Source organism: Zeugodacus cucurbitae, chromosome 6 (assembly GCF_028554725.1).
Source record: "Zeugodacus cucurbitae isolate PBARC_wt_2022May chromosome 6, idZeuCucr1.2, whole genome shotgun sequence".
Taxonomy (NCBI): domain Eukaryota; kingdom Metazoa; phylum Arthropoda; class Insecta; order Diptera; family Tephritidae; genus Zeugodacus; species Zeugodacus cucurbitae.
The window spans coordinates 70,909,254-70,925,005 of NC_071671.1; the positions used below are offsets into that span (position 1 = coordinate 70,909,254).

Sequence of the window (15,752 nt, forward strand, 5' to 3'; positions counted from 1 at the left end):
TGTTGCAACATATGTATAATTCACAGTAAATTAAGCAAGTTATATTTTAAAATTAACAAGATTTTCCAAAGATGCAATCAAATGAAATACAACGCTGTTGAGAGTTCATATTTTCTTTGGAATTTTTATTTTGATATGTTGGAATGTTTATACTAGTTATGCATAAATTGCAACATACGGCTTCTACCGCAAATAACTGCATTTATGTGAATTTCCATAAAATACTTGAACTTGACTGCTACTCTTGTGAAATCTCGTGAAACTGCAACAGTCTCTTCTTGCAACAATGTGAAAGTTGAATATTCCTGTGATTCCACAATGGGTGGATAAATAAGCTTTAAGCTCTCCCAGAAAGCTTTGAAAGCAAGTTCAGAATAGCTACAAGTGAACATTTTCAAAAACTCAATTGCTGAAGAGTCTACAAGGATTCAATTAAAGTTAATGACGAGGATTACTAAAGATGTTAACATTATTTATCTGTTATTTTTTCGGTCTATCCAAGCTAAATAATGCTTTAATTCATACAACTGCTCTTGCACCAATAAAACGAAAGATTTATGGTAAAGTTACGCTAAGTTATTCAAAAATAATGAGAACGCAAAAATTCACCGAATGTATTGCAACCGAACTGATCGCAAATAGTCGGGTCTATAAATCTGAACGAAGAACGTTTACTATCGACCAAAAACTATCAAGCTGCCGAAGCTTGACCAAAAATTAAAAACAAGAGTAACAACGGTCTTCAAACAGGTAGATAATATAGGTAGATCTTTCCAAATCATCAGAAGCATCACTAACGATCTACATCAACAAAGATCAACAATACAACAATTAGATTTTCTTGAAATATATGACTACGTTCAGCAGGTTAATGGAAATACCTTGACTATATTTACTGCTGCAGCACAGAGAGATTACCCTTCAGAAGCTTAAGGCTATAGGAAGAAAGCATCAATTATCTGTGGATCGAGACTCCCTACTTTTCTTTATCATTCTGCAGAACATTCCTTGGCATTTATTTTTTAAGATTTTTTAAGAAGAAAGTGTAACGCTGTGATATCACACGATCTCGGTAGCCAATCCGAAGGCCCAAAACGTGAAATTATCTGCTCAACTTTTCAAGAGCCCATAGAGCGAAGCAATGTCGCTTGGCTTCAGTTCTTGCATTAACTATATTTTATACGCTTTCATTTTGTTAGCTTGGCGTGGTCTACTCGGTCAAATATTACCAAATAATGAATGATGGGTCTCAAGATGAATGGTGTTGCGAATAGTATGCTCAGTAGACCGATTATGTTGACCATAAGTTGAACGTGAATTTTCGTAATAAAGTTAAACCAATTGTAAACGTTGTTCAGGCGTAAGTCTTTCCATGATGAAATGTCAAACAATATGAACAAAAATAATATGACAGCTTGACACGACTTACGCGTGATCTGTCATAAAAAGGCTATTGAAAAAACTCAGAACGATAAGGACTGGTGCACCTCAAGGCATTAGGACTAAATAAACTTTGTACAATCTCAAAAAAAAAAAAAAAACCAGCATTGGATTCAGCTAAAAGTTCTTGAAAGCATATGTCTTGCTATTCCTATAGTAAGGACCATAACCATTTCTCAGTGACCATCCACACCCATTGGCTACTGCTTTGCTAAAAGCAGAGATCTTCTGACCACAAACTTTTTGCTTCAGAGTTGGATGATAGTAAAAACCGGATTACTTGAATTTGCTTAGCCAGGCTGTGTGTAAGTTCGAATAAAGTTTTGAGCACAGCAGCAAGTAAAAAACTTTCTGAAGAGTTTAAACCACAATATTATTACTTATTATTAACACTAAACAAACAACAAAAAACAAAAAAAAATGAGAAAGGTGTCTTTAATTCAGCTGTTTCAGCAGCAACACTGCCCTTAACTATACAAAAAAAAACATAACTGTTTTTTCCAGAGACGCCGCCTTTATGCAAAGTGCACAAAACTTGTCCATCTATTGTTATTGTCTATGTATTTAGGAAAACTTTAAGGCCACAGCTAAGTTAAAGACAATGTCTGATTTAAGACACGCGCACATAAAGGCGTTGAAGCGCAGCTGTGAGTAGGAGGCGAGGTGGAGAATGAAAGGAATGGCATCGGATTTTGGCTGCTGCTCGCCACAAAATTTCATAGCTTTTGTGTGTTTGCCACGGCGTCCGCAAGAAATATTTGCAAATATCTAGCAAAACTACGAGTACAAGAAACTTGAAACAAAATAAATGCGCGCACTTACTCAAACACCATATTTTCATAATATCCTTTCATTTATTCTGTGCGCTTTCTTTTCATTTCGAGCATTGCAGAGCACAAATTGCGGGTGTGATGGTGTCTACTTTAAATTTTTTTTATTATTTTTCATTTTTTTGTTTATTTTTTTTCTTTTTTGTTTATTACTTGTAGCTGAGAAATGAAAAAGTTTGCCACTAATATTTTACTGCATATTAAGTTTTTATTCTACAGCTCTTTTTAAGCAACACTACTCCTTCAAGCAGTAAGCTATTTGGAACCGCTTTCATACCCAACCCAACACCGCAATGTTCGTTAAACAGATATGTACGGCTTTGTGTTTCATTTTGTTCTTGCAAAATCAGAGAAATATTATACATGAAGACGGGAGTAAATAGCTGGGCATGATACAGAGATGGCTTGTTAATTGTAACTGACCACTTTTAAGTGTTACACAAAATTACATAGAAACAGTAAAAGCCGGAATCTTTCACACTGAAAAATATTAATTTTTTTTATTCAATATTTTGGCTTTAAACAAGCAAGTCTTTGCTCGCTACTACTACTATCCACTATAAGAGTTTGATTCCCATCAATATTTCATGTTGTTTCTCTTCGCATTTGCCACACTGTCTGGTGGCACACAGTCAAGCCACACACACACAAACAAACGCACTCAATGACTGTCGATGAAAGTCAACAATGGCGGCGAATAGTCACATAATAAAAGAAAAGATGATTAAGCAGAAATGTATGAAGCCGTGTTGAATGCCAAAAGCGAAAGTCATCTCTCTATACAAAACCCACACGACTACATTAAGAAATGAGAAAGCAAATTTCGTGCAAGACAAACAATATTGCGAAGAACCCGCACAACACACATACCCATAGACTCGTCTATTCAAAATTCTTTTGCCACCAAATCGTTTCGGTTTGTTTGGTTTCATTTACGCCGCTTTCTCCCGCCGCACTGTGACGTCGACGAGATGACAATAAATGGGAAATATGCTTGAAGTGAAGAGCTGTGAGTTGAAAGAGCACGCAAGTAATCGCTCATGCACACAATGTTTCGGAATAATGCTTAAGTTCCCATGAAAATCCCGCACAATTCGGCAGCAGACAAGTGGAGGAGAAGAAAAGGAGAAACAAAGGAGATGAGGAAAAATAAAAAAACACAGAAATGAGCGAAATTTCATTTGCAAATGTGCCAACTAGCATGTCTTGAAGATTGAAGCGTGGTTGACCGGGGCGTATGCGCAACTTTTACTAATGAACAGCAGGACAGCGAAGCAGCGAGTGGGCGCTTAGGCCGCACAAAATAAACAGCAATGAGAGCATATTAAAATGAATGAAGCGTAAAAATTATCTGCGTTCGTCGCCAGCGTCGGATTAAAAGCTTAAGCAACCGAATTGGTCAACAGCAGATCCCGGACGTTGGACTGCCTGCCGCTGGGCATCAAGGCAAACTAAGACAATGATACGATTAGACAGTTGTTGCTTGCTGCAGTGATGGACGACATAAGACGACAGGCAGGCAATTGTAATTGCTACGGCATTCGCCTGGCTCATTGTTTATTTTGTGGAATTTCCGATTTTTAGCGACGCAAATCGAGAGAATAACAATTAGTTGCTAATTATGCGCCAAATCACTATTGAAGTGACTGGGTAATGAATTCAATTTGTGTGACTTCTGAATAGCTAGACTAACAGCGCGCTCAGCATTTGTTTGGCTTTGCCTAAGCGAGTATTTACGCAAGCAAGAGGATGCGAGCAGGAAAAATCCAATTAACGGCAATATTTTTGAGCATCGCGCTAACACACAATTACACTTGATCTGACAAGGTGCTGACTCGAGTCAAATATACGTTTATTTGTATAAACATTTCCCAATAAAACTGTTGTCGTCTTTGATGAAGCGCTTGTCGACGGAAATTGATTAATATTAGGCCAACTATCGATGTGTAGATATGTGATTGAGTGAAGAAGAACAGGAAACTGAGGCTACTGAGCAAAGCATTTGAACAAAAAATAATTAATAACTAGACTTTCAAGATCTCGAGACCTATTTTAATAAAATAACTGAATTTCTAACCACTTTCAAGGATATTTAAGTAGCAGCCATATAATTGTCAGTATTCCATCAATGAAATGAAACTTAATTCTCCTGTTAGCATTATTTCTACACCCTCTCCACGCACATTAATAGATACAAAAGGAAATCGCCACATAAGCAAGCAATATTTAAGTAGCAGCCATATAATTGTCAGTATTCCATCAATGAAATGAAACTTAATTCTCCTGTTAGCATTATTTCTACACCCTCTCCACGCATACTAATAGATACAAAAGGAAATCGCCACATAAGCAAGCCGTTCATTGCCACACACTCGTAAAACAAAGCCTGGAAACTACAAAAACACCAATACACACACTTGTTAACTACCAACGCACTTTGCGAAAACTTTTTCCCAGCAATTAATTAGTTAATTAACACTGTTGCTTGTCTTGTACTCTTTTAGTGCTCTCACTTTTATTATACTTCTCTCAGTCTTTGTGCTATATTTTTATAGGAACTCATAGACCATAGACACCTCTTCAACAGTTACAGACTTTTATACGCTCGTTTACACTTTCATTTTAAAATTGATGGAGACACATTACCAACAGGCACTCTACTGTTGAAGCTGTTGTAAAGGGTAATGCATTAAGTAGTTTAACTTCCTCTGTTTACGCATTACATCAAAAATGGTTACTCTTATGTCGTATATGATTACCCTTACGTCATTTATGGTTACCCTTACGTCATATATGATCACCATTACGTCGTATGTGATTACCATTACGTCGTATGTGATTACCATTACGTCGCTTATGATTACCATTACATAGTATATCATTACCACTACGTCGAATCTGATTACCACTACGTCATATATGATTACCATCACAACATATGGAATTACCCATACAGCATATATGATTACCACTACGTCACATGTGATTCCCATTAACGCATAGTGTATTTTCTAGCAGACTACAAAAATTTCTTCTTACGACAAGAAATCTGTTGCAACGCCTGCATTTTCTATGCAAAATTAATTAACTGGAATATGTTTTCATTTGTACTTTGTACACTTACTACCTCTTAAGGACAAATAAATTAATTAAATTAGTTTTGAATGTCCACTTATCAGAAATATTTGCAAAACATTTGCAGAAAATGAGCATATAATGAAGAGAGTTCACAGAGGTAAAGAGAAAATAACTTAGAGCCGTTTAAAATTAAAGCGAAAAATATTAGGTGGACTTCACAAGTTATTAATACTTGAATTTATTTTTTTTTTAACATTCATTCATTTCATTCTTAACAATTATTTTCCATACGCCTTTTGTTATTTCCACATTCCGCCGTAGGGCGACACAACAAAAATTGAAGAATTTGATATTGTTTCTACAAGAAATTTAATTTGAGTCATTATTTCACAAACAAAAGGGACTGTCAATAAAAAGTGTCTGCCGCAACCAAACACTAATTTGTACACTTTTTGTTGGACACCTTCTTGAGCTTATTAAAAAAGGGTTGATGATTTCTCAAAGTATGCAGACACTCACGTCGATGTTGTTGTTATTTGTTGGCTTACAGCTAATTAATAGTCAAAGATTAATGTACGTTGGTATGGGTGAGTCTACGAATTTAATCAAATATTAGTGGCAACAATTTGAATTGACGCAATTTGAAGACCTAATGACTCATTATAAACTTAATTTAACTTTCTTTTGTTGGGTATACCTCGAAGCTTACAACAGCTTTTCATGAAATCTTCACGCTGCTATTATCAACATACGACCTATTGTTTTATAGCGAAAAACTAGCAGCACCAAGCACCGAGTCCTTAAAAGCCTGTTAATAGCAGCGTGTGTTATTAAATTGCCAAATAGTCTCAATTTACATGCGCTCAGACACAACAACAAACAAAATGTTGGGCAACAAAATCTTGTTGTAAACCTTAAAATTTTGATGTCATACAGAGCACATAAATGTAACATTAAATGCAGTTGCCACCATGGCAACCCAAACACACATACATGCGCACACTAAACGAACTCATGTAGTCAACCTTGTGTAAATTGAATAACGAACTCAAACACACACACACGCGCACGCACTTAAATGCATAATTAAATACATGTGTGCCTAATAGCAATGACGTTTGTGGGAGCCCATAAGAATTCACGAATTATTCATGACACCAAATGCCAGTAAAACAAACGAAGACGACTTATAAACAGAGAAGCTAGATATATGCAATGTGGAACTTTCACACTCGTTAAAGTGCTGATTATGTTTGTTTTATCTATCTCCTCATTGAAAACCACCACATAATTGCTCTCTTCACTGTTGTTTTCAATTTCTCTGAATTGTAATTTTTGGTCAATAATGATTTAGGTCCAGTATACTTTGCTCAAACTCTACAAATCGCTCATTAATCCCGTACTGATGTATGGCGCTGAAGCGAGGACGATGACAACATCCGATGAGACGACTCTTGGGGTTTTCGAGAGAAAGGTTTTGCGCAAAATTTATGGTCCCTTAAACATTGGCAACGGCGAATGCCACAGAAGATGGAATGATGAGCTGTATGTGTTATACGACGACATTGACATAGTTCAGCGAATAAAAATACAGCGGCTACGCTGGCTTGGTCATGTTGTACGGATGGATGAAAATACTCCAGCTCTGAAAGTGTTCGATGCAGTACCCGCTGGAGGATGCCGCGGAAGAGGACGACCTCCACTCTGATGGAAGGATCAAGTGAAAAGTGACCTAGAAGTCACTGGTGGATTCGGCTGTAATCGCTTAAAGCGGTTCCTACGCCAAATATATATATATATACTATAAGAATGAGTTTGAAACCTCCGCTCTTGTGAACGATTGTATTAACTCCTTCCTGTTAGGTAAAACAATGTGAATGCGCTAGGTGGCGCTGGTCCGATTATATGTAAATTTATTGAATTAACCCTCTAAAACACACAGCTACTTAATGTTTTTTAACCACAATTAAGTGCAACTGAGATTAGTAGAAGGTTCCCTTGTTTCCAAGATCAAAACACAGATTAATTGTCTTATCACCTTATAGAAAATATCATGAAGATCTCTAGTAAAGAAAAATAATGCGAGAGATAGAATTATATCATGTTTGGCAAAAGCTTCGACAGCTCTCGGACTCGCGCTGGGAGAAACTATTGAGGTGAAAATATGAAATCCTTTTGTCAAGTTTTTTGAAAGTGAAGCTTAGATTGGCGCTGTGACGCTGGCCCTAGTAAGAACATCCAACCATGACTCTATTATCTTATATAGCGCGGTCATAAATCCGATTTTAATGTATGGTATTAAACTGTGGGCTACGACCTGTGCAACTAAAATTGATGCAATACAGGGGTTTCAATTTAATTGCTTAGAACAATCTCAGGTTTGCCATGGTACAAAGGGAATAAAAATACCCACAAAGATCTTGATGTAAAAAAGGAAGTAGAGGAATGTAGAAATAAAAATGTACCTAAACACCGTGACCTTTTAAATCGATTGGCCAATGCCTAGGTACATTCATGAAATCAGACACACTTAAAAGAAGAACCCACCAACTGACTAAATGGATGGCTGCGCCTTCAATGAACGCAAGCCGAGCGAAATACGTATCAATCAGAAGCACTTAATACTCTTCAAATTTCAAAAATCTTTAAGAGATTTATGCAAACAATAAATTATGTATGAATATATTTGCCTTAATGTTACTAATACCAGCGCAGTTGAAAGCAAAATGTTGACAATTTAGCTGAATTTAAATTATTATTTTCAAATTTTTACACCAGAAGTCAAATTAACCAGACTGAATTACACACCATTTGGCTTGCTGGTGTCTAGAGAAAGCTCAAATATCCGCCCAATATCCGTTACAGCACACATAACATGTGCCAGTGCTCATTCCATGTATGTGTGTGTCAGTGTGTGTTTGAAAGCATTTGTTTTAGAAAGCTGCCAGCGTTGTTGGGAAATATTAAATTACCACTTGGCGGCAATCAACAACAGCAAACATCAGCGGCAGCAACATGCCACGAACACAGCCAGACTGACAGGCTGACAGACCCGAAACACACACACAAAGCACACAAACAATAAACACAAAAAAGAAACACAAATTATGTGATAACACTAGAAGAGGAACACGCAAAAATATACGGCGCCCACCGCTACTTGCTGCTCGGACAGCATCTAGAAATTCTATGACCTTGTAGAATTTAGTAGCCGCTCTAAAGCTTTTGTTGCTCAAAGGAATATTATTTTCACCAACAAAATACAGAAATATTTTGGTTTAAGTGCGTGAAATGCACAGCTATTTTTTGGCTGTAGTAAAATGAAATATTTTTTATAGTATCTCAGTGAAAATTATTACATTAGAATAAAAAGTACATTAGCCGATGGGGTGAGCAGCTGCTCGCAACTTCCACGAAAGTCTTCCAAACAAACAAAGCAAAGCATAGTTCAAGGCGCAAATGCCTTGGGTAGTGCACTACCGCCACGGCTGCTACTTACGGCATACTTCATGCCCCGTAACAAAAGAAACAAAAGAATAAATTATGGTAATTTAATAAAAGTTATTAATAAAAATAATATTTGTAGAAGCGCGCGCTGTGCTGTAAGCAAGCAAAGTCAGGCTGTCTACCGCATTGAGTGGGTGTGGCTGAGTGCTTGTGTGTGTGGGTAGAGGGCTGCTTTTGTGTGTGCTACATAAATTCCTTTGAACTATCCACATTCTGGCAGGCAGCAACAACGCCAGCTTACTTTTATTTATTTTTAGTCGTCGAGTCTTCTTGTATTTCTCCATTTGTTATTTAATATTATCGTTCTTTTTTGCTCTACTTTGCATCCACCTTTACCTTTGCTTGTGGCACTGACGCGCGTCTGCTCTCATCAAATTAGCATCCGACCTGTCAAGCGCAACACCATCACAGCACCTTATTTCCCGCTGGTGGCGACCGGCATCATCGGCAGCACCGTTTCACCACATCACCAACCAGCTTTTCATACCGTTCTTTATTTATTTGCGCGCTCTTCGTTTTGTGGTCTTTTATGCGCATGGCAACAGCTTTTCTGCCTGTCTGTCCGTCCGACAAGCGGACGTCTCATAGAATGAGTATGCAGAGCGTATTAAGGTAGCAGTGGAGGCAGGAAATCACGTTCGCGCAGAATATGCAGCATTCTAAGAATAATGCGAAGCAATGAAATTTTCACTTCGAAACTGCCCCTTGAAATATGCAAATCAAGCAGAAATTGTTCCGCGTTGCAGCTGGCGACAACAGCGCACAGCAATATGTGCAGTGGAATTGAGAATTGTACATTTTTTATGGAATATTCCAACAAATATAAATATGAAATATTGTTTAAGGAATCAGTGTGTTCATAGAAAGGGGAATTCACCTATTCGGATTTCTAATTAAATTGTGAGAAAATATGATTAGATTTCCATAACCATATGAAATGGCCCGCGATTTGACTGAATTTCGGCCAGAATAATTTTAGAAAGGCATAGTTGAAATCCGTCTGTTTGTCCTTTAATGTAAAAAGCTTTTAGTACCTCACCATACACAAAGAAAATTAGTGAAATCGGATATTAATCACACAAAAGTTATGTTGAAAACTACAATAAGAGCTTTAACTCAATAATGAAACAAGTAAGGAAAGGCTAAGTTCGGGTGCAACCGAACATTTCATACTGTCGCAATTTATGTATGTAATTTTATTAATATAACACACAAACCGACCCATATATTCGGCATAAAGTATAACGAAAATCATCATATATAGTATGTGAGGGCTGAGGTAATTCTTGAACCGACTTCGCTCATTTTCACTACCAAGGTACACTATATCCATGACCATACACTCATTTAATTTGGTTAAGATAATTCACATATTAACCGATTTATATACTATTAAGCCCATCGTATTTTTGAAAATCCTATAATTAGCTGTATGAGGGGTAGGGCAAGTTATTACCCGATTTTAACCATTTCTCGTACAGAGACAAACTATTATAAGGAAAAGATTCTATCTGAATTAAATTAAAGTATCTGAGAGATTTACCAATATTATCGGTGAAAAATTACCCTTATTCACTGAGTTCTTCATGTTCGATATGCGGGGCCTTGATAGTCCGATTTCGAAAATTTTTCCACAAGTTAAGCCACAGCTCATATATAGTATTTGTGTGAAGTTTTACATATTCCGCTATCTTCATTAGTTCCTAATGTATAAATTATAAAGTGAACGAATCATATGAAAAAGTAGGAAGCGTAGGCGTGCTTGTGAACCGATTTCGCCCATTTTCCATACGTGTTATCAGGGTGTCAAGAAAATAGTATATACCGAATTTCATTGAAATCGGTCGAGTAGTTCCTGTATGTCCGGTCCTTTTGACCCATAAGTGAGCGACGCTTATTATATGAATAATTCTGCCAAATATTTTATAATAACAGACTAAATTTTCCAATTAATTTTTGGACTTATTTTGTGCGGAATTCACAAAATATTTACATCACTACATTTTATGCAAAATGTAAACAGAAATATGATTTCAGTCCTTTATTTAAATACATTCGAAATGCCTGAATATTTAATACCAAACTCACACAGAGGTCACAATGTTTAAATAGCCATAGAAATCGGAAATTAAAAATAAACATAAATTCAAGTTGCAGCTTGCACACAGCGTTAGCACACAAAAATCAAACAGCAACAACAACAACAACAGAATTACAGTTATTATCTTTACATTCAATTTAATCTTACCGAAAAATGAAATAAATTAAAGCTTGCACGGCCATAAAGTTGCCACGCAGCCGCTAAGAAATGTAATAAATTCGGGAATCCTTTGCGCTGCCGACGAGATGGCATGAAGAATGACTTCAACACACATATACACATACAATCACAAAGCCCGGCCTAGCAATTTTCCGCTTTTCATTTCACGTGAAAGCCTTGACTGGTCACCAGTTTCATTTCGACTGCAATGTATTTTTTATTTACTTCATGTTTTTGCTTTCACTTCTTGGAACATAAATTCATGTGCACGACTTCATCGCGTTGTCCCCCCACCTACCCGTACCCGCACTAGACTCTCGCGCCACATCAGACCGTCCACGAAATTAACTGTCGGCTCACTCATATCGCGCCCGAAATGCGCGCTCAGGTATAATTTACGACGTCTTCGACTAGAAGTGAAAGCCCCGCCAAAAGTAACTTCCAACCGCATTTGCCACGGAGTCAATTGGGACCATGCCCTGCGCTTCCGTCGACATTGCCGTCGCTAATGGCTGTGAGATTTGCAGCGCGCAAAGCCATAAAATAAGGCAGAAAAGCTAAATTTAAAGCGGAAGCTGAAATAAGCGGAAATGATGTCGAAAGGCATGGACGGCTCCCTCCCTCCCCCACGGGCTGTGAGTGAGTTCATATATCACTCGCAGCCGAAAAATTCGTATTTGAGCTATCGCAAGCAACTGAGCTACCTCATGCGATTGTGGGAATTTAGATGCCATCATACATACATACATAACAGTAATATTGATATATATATATTCTATCTGTGTATTTACTTTCCTCCGCACAGCCAAACAGACGCCAATAGAAATTTTACAATCAACTCATAAATTTGCATAGACAAACAGCATTTATGCGTCAGTCATAAAATGGCAGCTGGAGATGGGAGTCGGTGTGTGTGTGTTTGCCTATGCCCATTTAACTCCAGTAAATTTCTTTACTAACCCACACTTCAGCTCATAAATAATTCAAATGCGGTGAGAGTCAATATTTTACAAGCTATTAAATGCATTCCTCAATAATTGATTCAAAGTTTTCGAAGCGCGTGTCTGTCTTTTTGCGCTGTGAGCCTGTAAAAAAGTATTTTGCACTCGAATTACTTTCCAAGAATGCGTCGGTGCTTGGTAGGCGAAACGCTAATGAGGAAAAAGAAACCGCCAATGAATAATGAATTAGTAAGCGGAAGCCACTTTTACGAAACTTTTTTAGTCACAGCACTTTTAGATCTGACTAACGAATAATATCAACCAAGATGATTGCTGCCAAAGAGATTCTAACATAATGTGAAGATAAAAAGATTCTGAGTACTAGTTAAGCAAAAGTCGGAGTTGGAAAATTGTAGAAGGAATCACATTCAAAGAATTGATTTTATTGTTGGAAATCAGCAACATTTTACATAAACCGCTGTCTTAAATGACAAAACGGATAAGTTCATAAGTAATTTAATAACCTTTTGCAATTATTATTGTATGTTTAATTAAAGAAATTAGATACAATTTTGTCATAAATTTCAATTTTATTTAACCCCATTTGAGTTGCAAATGCAGCTTTTCCTATCTTATTTCTCTAACTGATTTTAATTCGATATTTAAAGCCATGCCTCCCCACTTCATACTTATAACACCCTCAACCAAAAGGAAAACGTTGATATCTTCTGATAATCTCTATGATTTAACTCAACATCAATAACCTACGTCCACCTTGTTGTTGTAGTGGCATCAAAAAATCCCTAAATAAATTGTATACTCTCTCAAAGTTGTTATAGAGAGTATTACAGTTTTGTTCACATAACGGTTGGTTGTAAGTCCTAAAACTAAATGCGTTAGATATAAGTTATATATACCAAAGTGGTCAGGGTGACGAGTAAAGTTCAAATCCGGATGTCTGTCTGTCCGTCCGTCCGTATCTCGTAAATTGCTAAAGCTATATCAAGACAACTTTCTAGAGTCGTTTCTTTTAGGTACTACCTTATACAGTCCGAAAATAGAGAAACTCGGTTTATAACCACGCCCACCTCCCATGCAAAGGTTATGTTGAAAACTACTAAAAATGCTTTAATTCAGTAAGGAAAACCATCAGAAACCTTAAATTTCATTATTAAGATGATACTGAAGAGCTGGACTCAAAATGGTATAGAGAATTTTAAATGGACGTGGTTCCGCCCACTTATGGGTCAAAAACCATATATCCGAAACTACTCGACCAATTTCAATGAAATTCGGTTCATAATATCTTCCTGGCTTCACAATGAAATGTTGTGAAAATAGTTCAAATGGGTTCACAGCTACGCCTACTTCCCATATACCTGAACTTTGAAGTCGATCTGAATCGTTTACTTTACAATATATAAATTAAGCACTAGTGAAGATATCGAAACAGAACTTTCCAAAAATACTACATTAAAAGAGTGGCATCGCCCTTCTATAAATCGCCCAAATCGGTATATAAGTTTTCAAGATCCTATATATCGAATATGAGGACCTCAGTGCTTCTAACAATTTTTTTACAGAAAACATAGGTAAGACCTCAGTGCTTCTAACAATTTTTTTACAGAAAACATAAGTAAGTCTCTCAGATATTTTGAAGAAATTCAGAGCGAATATGTTTCTTCTAATAATATATCTACGTGCCAAAAATGAGTTAAATCGGATCATAACTTCCCCTAGCTCCCATATACCTAATATTAGGGATTTGTAACTTTCAATGGACTTTATACCATATATATGCCGAATATGTGAGTTAAATTGTTTCTTGTATTAAAAAAAATTAAATAAATAAATTGCGAGAGTATAAAATGTTCGGTGACACCCGAACTTAGCCCTTCCTTACTTGTTAGTAATGCTACCGATTTGACAGTCATTGGCTGGATAAAACTCCGGTTCTATTCCGGTAACGCAGAACCGACTGTCGTGGGAACAATAGTCTCTCCGATAACGGTTAATTACAGAACTACCATAGGTGCGATCTAAAGTCTCAAGAAAGGTACCAGTAAGTAGCAGAACAGTCTTAGGAATGGATAAGATGGAATAGTAGAGATATAAAGTTTTTGAGGTTAGGAAATTACGAGTAAGATAAACGTTAGATTATGGATCCATTTTTTGGCAATTTTTAAACTAGTTCAACCAAATGTGCTTTCGAACAGCTTTAAAAATAATTGAATATGATTATAACCATGGCCATACCATAAAACACACTTTTGAATATCATTAGCTCATTTTACTGTGGAATATGTATATCTTGATACAAAATCCAAACATTGCATCCTACATACCGAACGATCGGTATAAGAATATTTCAAAAATAAATTTTACAAAATATATTAAAGTCATAATAACTTCATTAAATTAAGTCTCAAGCATCTATGAAAATGTTCACTTCTATAATTTTACATTTCAGCCTAAGATTATCTTGAGTGTGAAAATATTTACGTATATTAAGGAAAAATTACTTTAACATACTCACTTATTTTAGCAAAGTTAGAGCTTAAATCCTTTAGGGGCAATTTCAAATGTGAACCAGTTTCTAAATTCACAATTAAATTTTTTTTTGTATTACTGCACTAATAAATTTTCTTAATTATTATTTAATTATATATTTTAACTACACCTTTGCACTAAATTTTAAATTATTCTATTTTTTATTTAAATGTTTAAATATTTTGCTTTAATTAGCATTGCTACTTCAGCATTCACCGTTAAGTTTGAAGCACTGCACTGAAAGAATTTCTTCCATGTATTTAAGTATTCAATTTATGCGTTTTTTATATATTTATTTTAGGGAATTTTAATCCACATCTTTGTTAGAAACACCCGAATGCGCACTGCAATTTGAATATTAACTGCCTGCACCACCACCAATTCACTGCTGGCTTATCACTTTGTATGTTTGCTGAATGCCATTTTCGCGACTTCGGAACACAACTATATCGCGACGCGCCTTTCAACGAACTAAACTCAAACGATTGACCGTCTTGACACCAGCAAAATACCACGCTTAGCCACCACACATGCGGCTGCCTGTTACTGTCCTCAGCGCTCGGCTAGTCTACGTACGTGCGAGTGGTGAGTTTCGGCACACCGGCCGATTACTCGAGCACGAGCTCACAATGCAAAAGTGAAAGTTAAAAAACATCGCCGCCGATCGTCTCACGTGCGAAGCAATCAACCTGGTAGGCACGTGTTAACCGGAGAACGCACTTCCTCACCCGCAACTGTCCAAGTGCAACTTACTGTGGTAAATATCCAATACGCCTAAGGAGCACTCGTCTGTGTGTGTTTGTGATTCTATGTTTTGATAAGAAATCTTCGTTGAAAATCACAGCTGAGACAACAGCACTATATTGGAGGGCACCCATGTCGGATAAAAGATCTGCTGCTTTGTAATGTCCAGAATTGAATATCGATAAAAAAAAAAAAAACGAAAAATGTCCACACTCATGTGTACTCCAATCTGCTTTACTAAATTTGATTTATTAATATTTTTTTTGACAATGTTAATGGTATTTATGGTATTTTTTACGCATACTCATAAAATTGAACTTGAACTTATACAGAGAGACAGAGACTTCTCCAAATTGTTATTTATATCGCCCTAGAGCTAAATTAAAAAAAAAAAACTTTAAC

At 36.5% G+C, this 15,752-nt stretch overlaps 1 protein-coding gene across 1 annotated transcript in view; it reads right to left on the reverse strand.

Moving 5' to 3' along the window:
• The window catches only part of LOC128922657 (uncharacterized), a 53,082-nt gene extending 37,575 nt beyond the window's left edge, over positions 1–15,507 (reverse strand). The window contains exon 1 of the mRNA XM_054233886.1: positions 14,593–15,507. The gene's annotated coding sequence lies outside the window, so the exon portion shown is untranslated. The remainder of the gene's footprint in view (positions 1–14,592) is intronic.
• Positions 15,508–15,752: the final 245 nt, after the last annotated feature.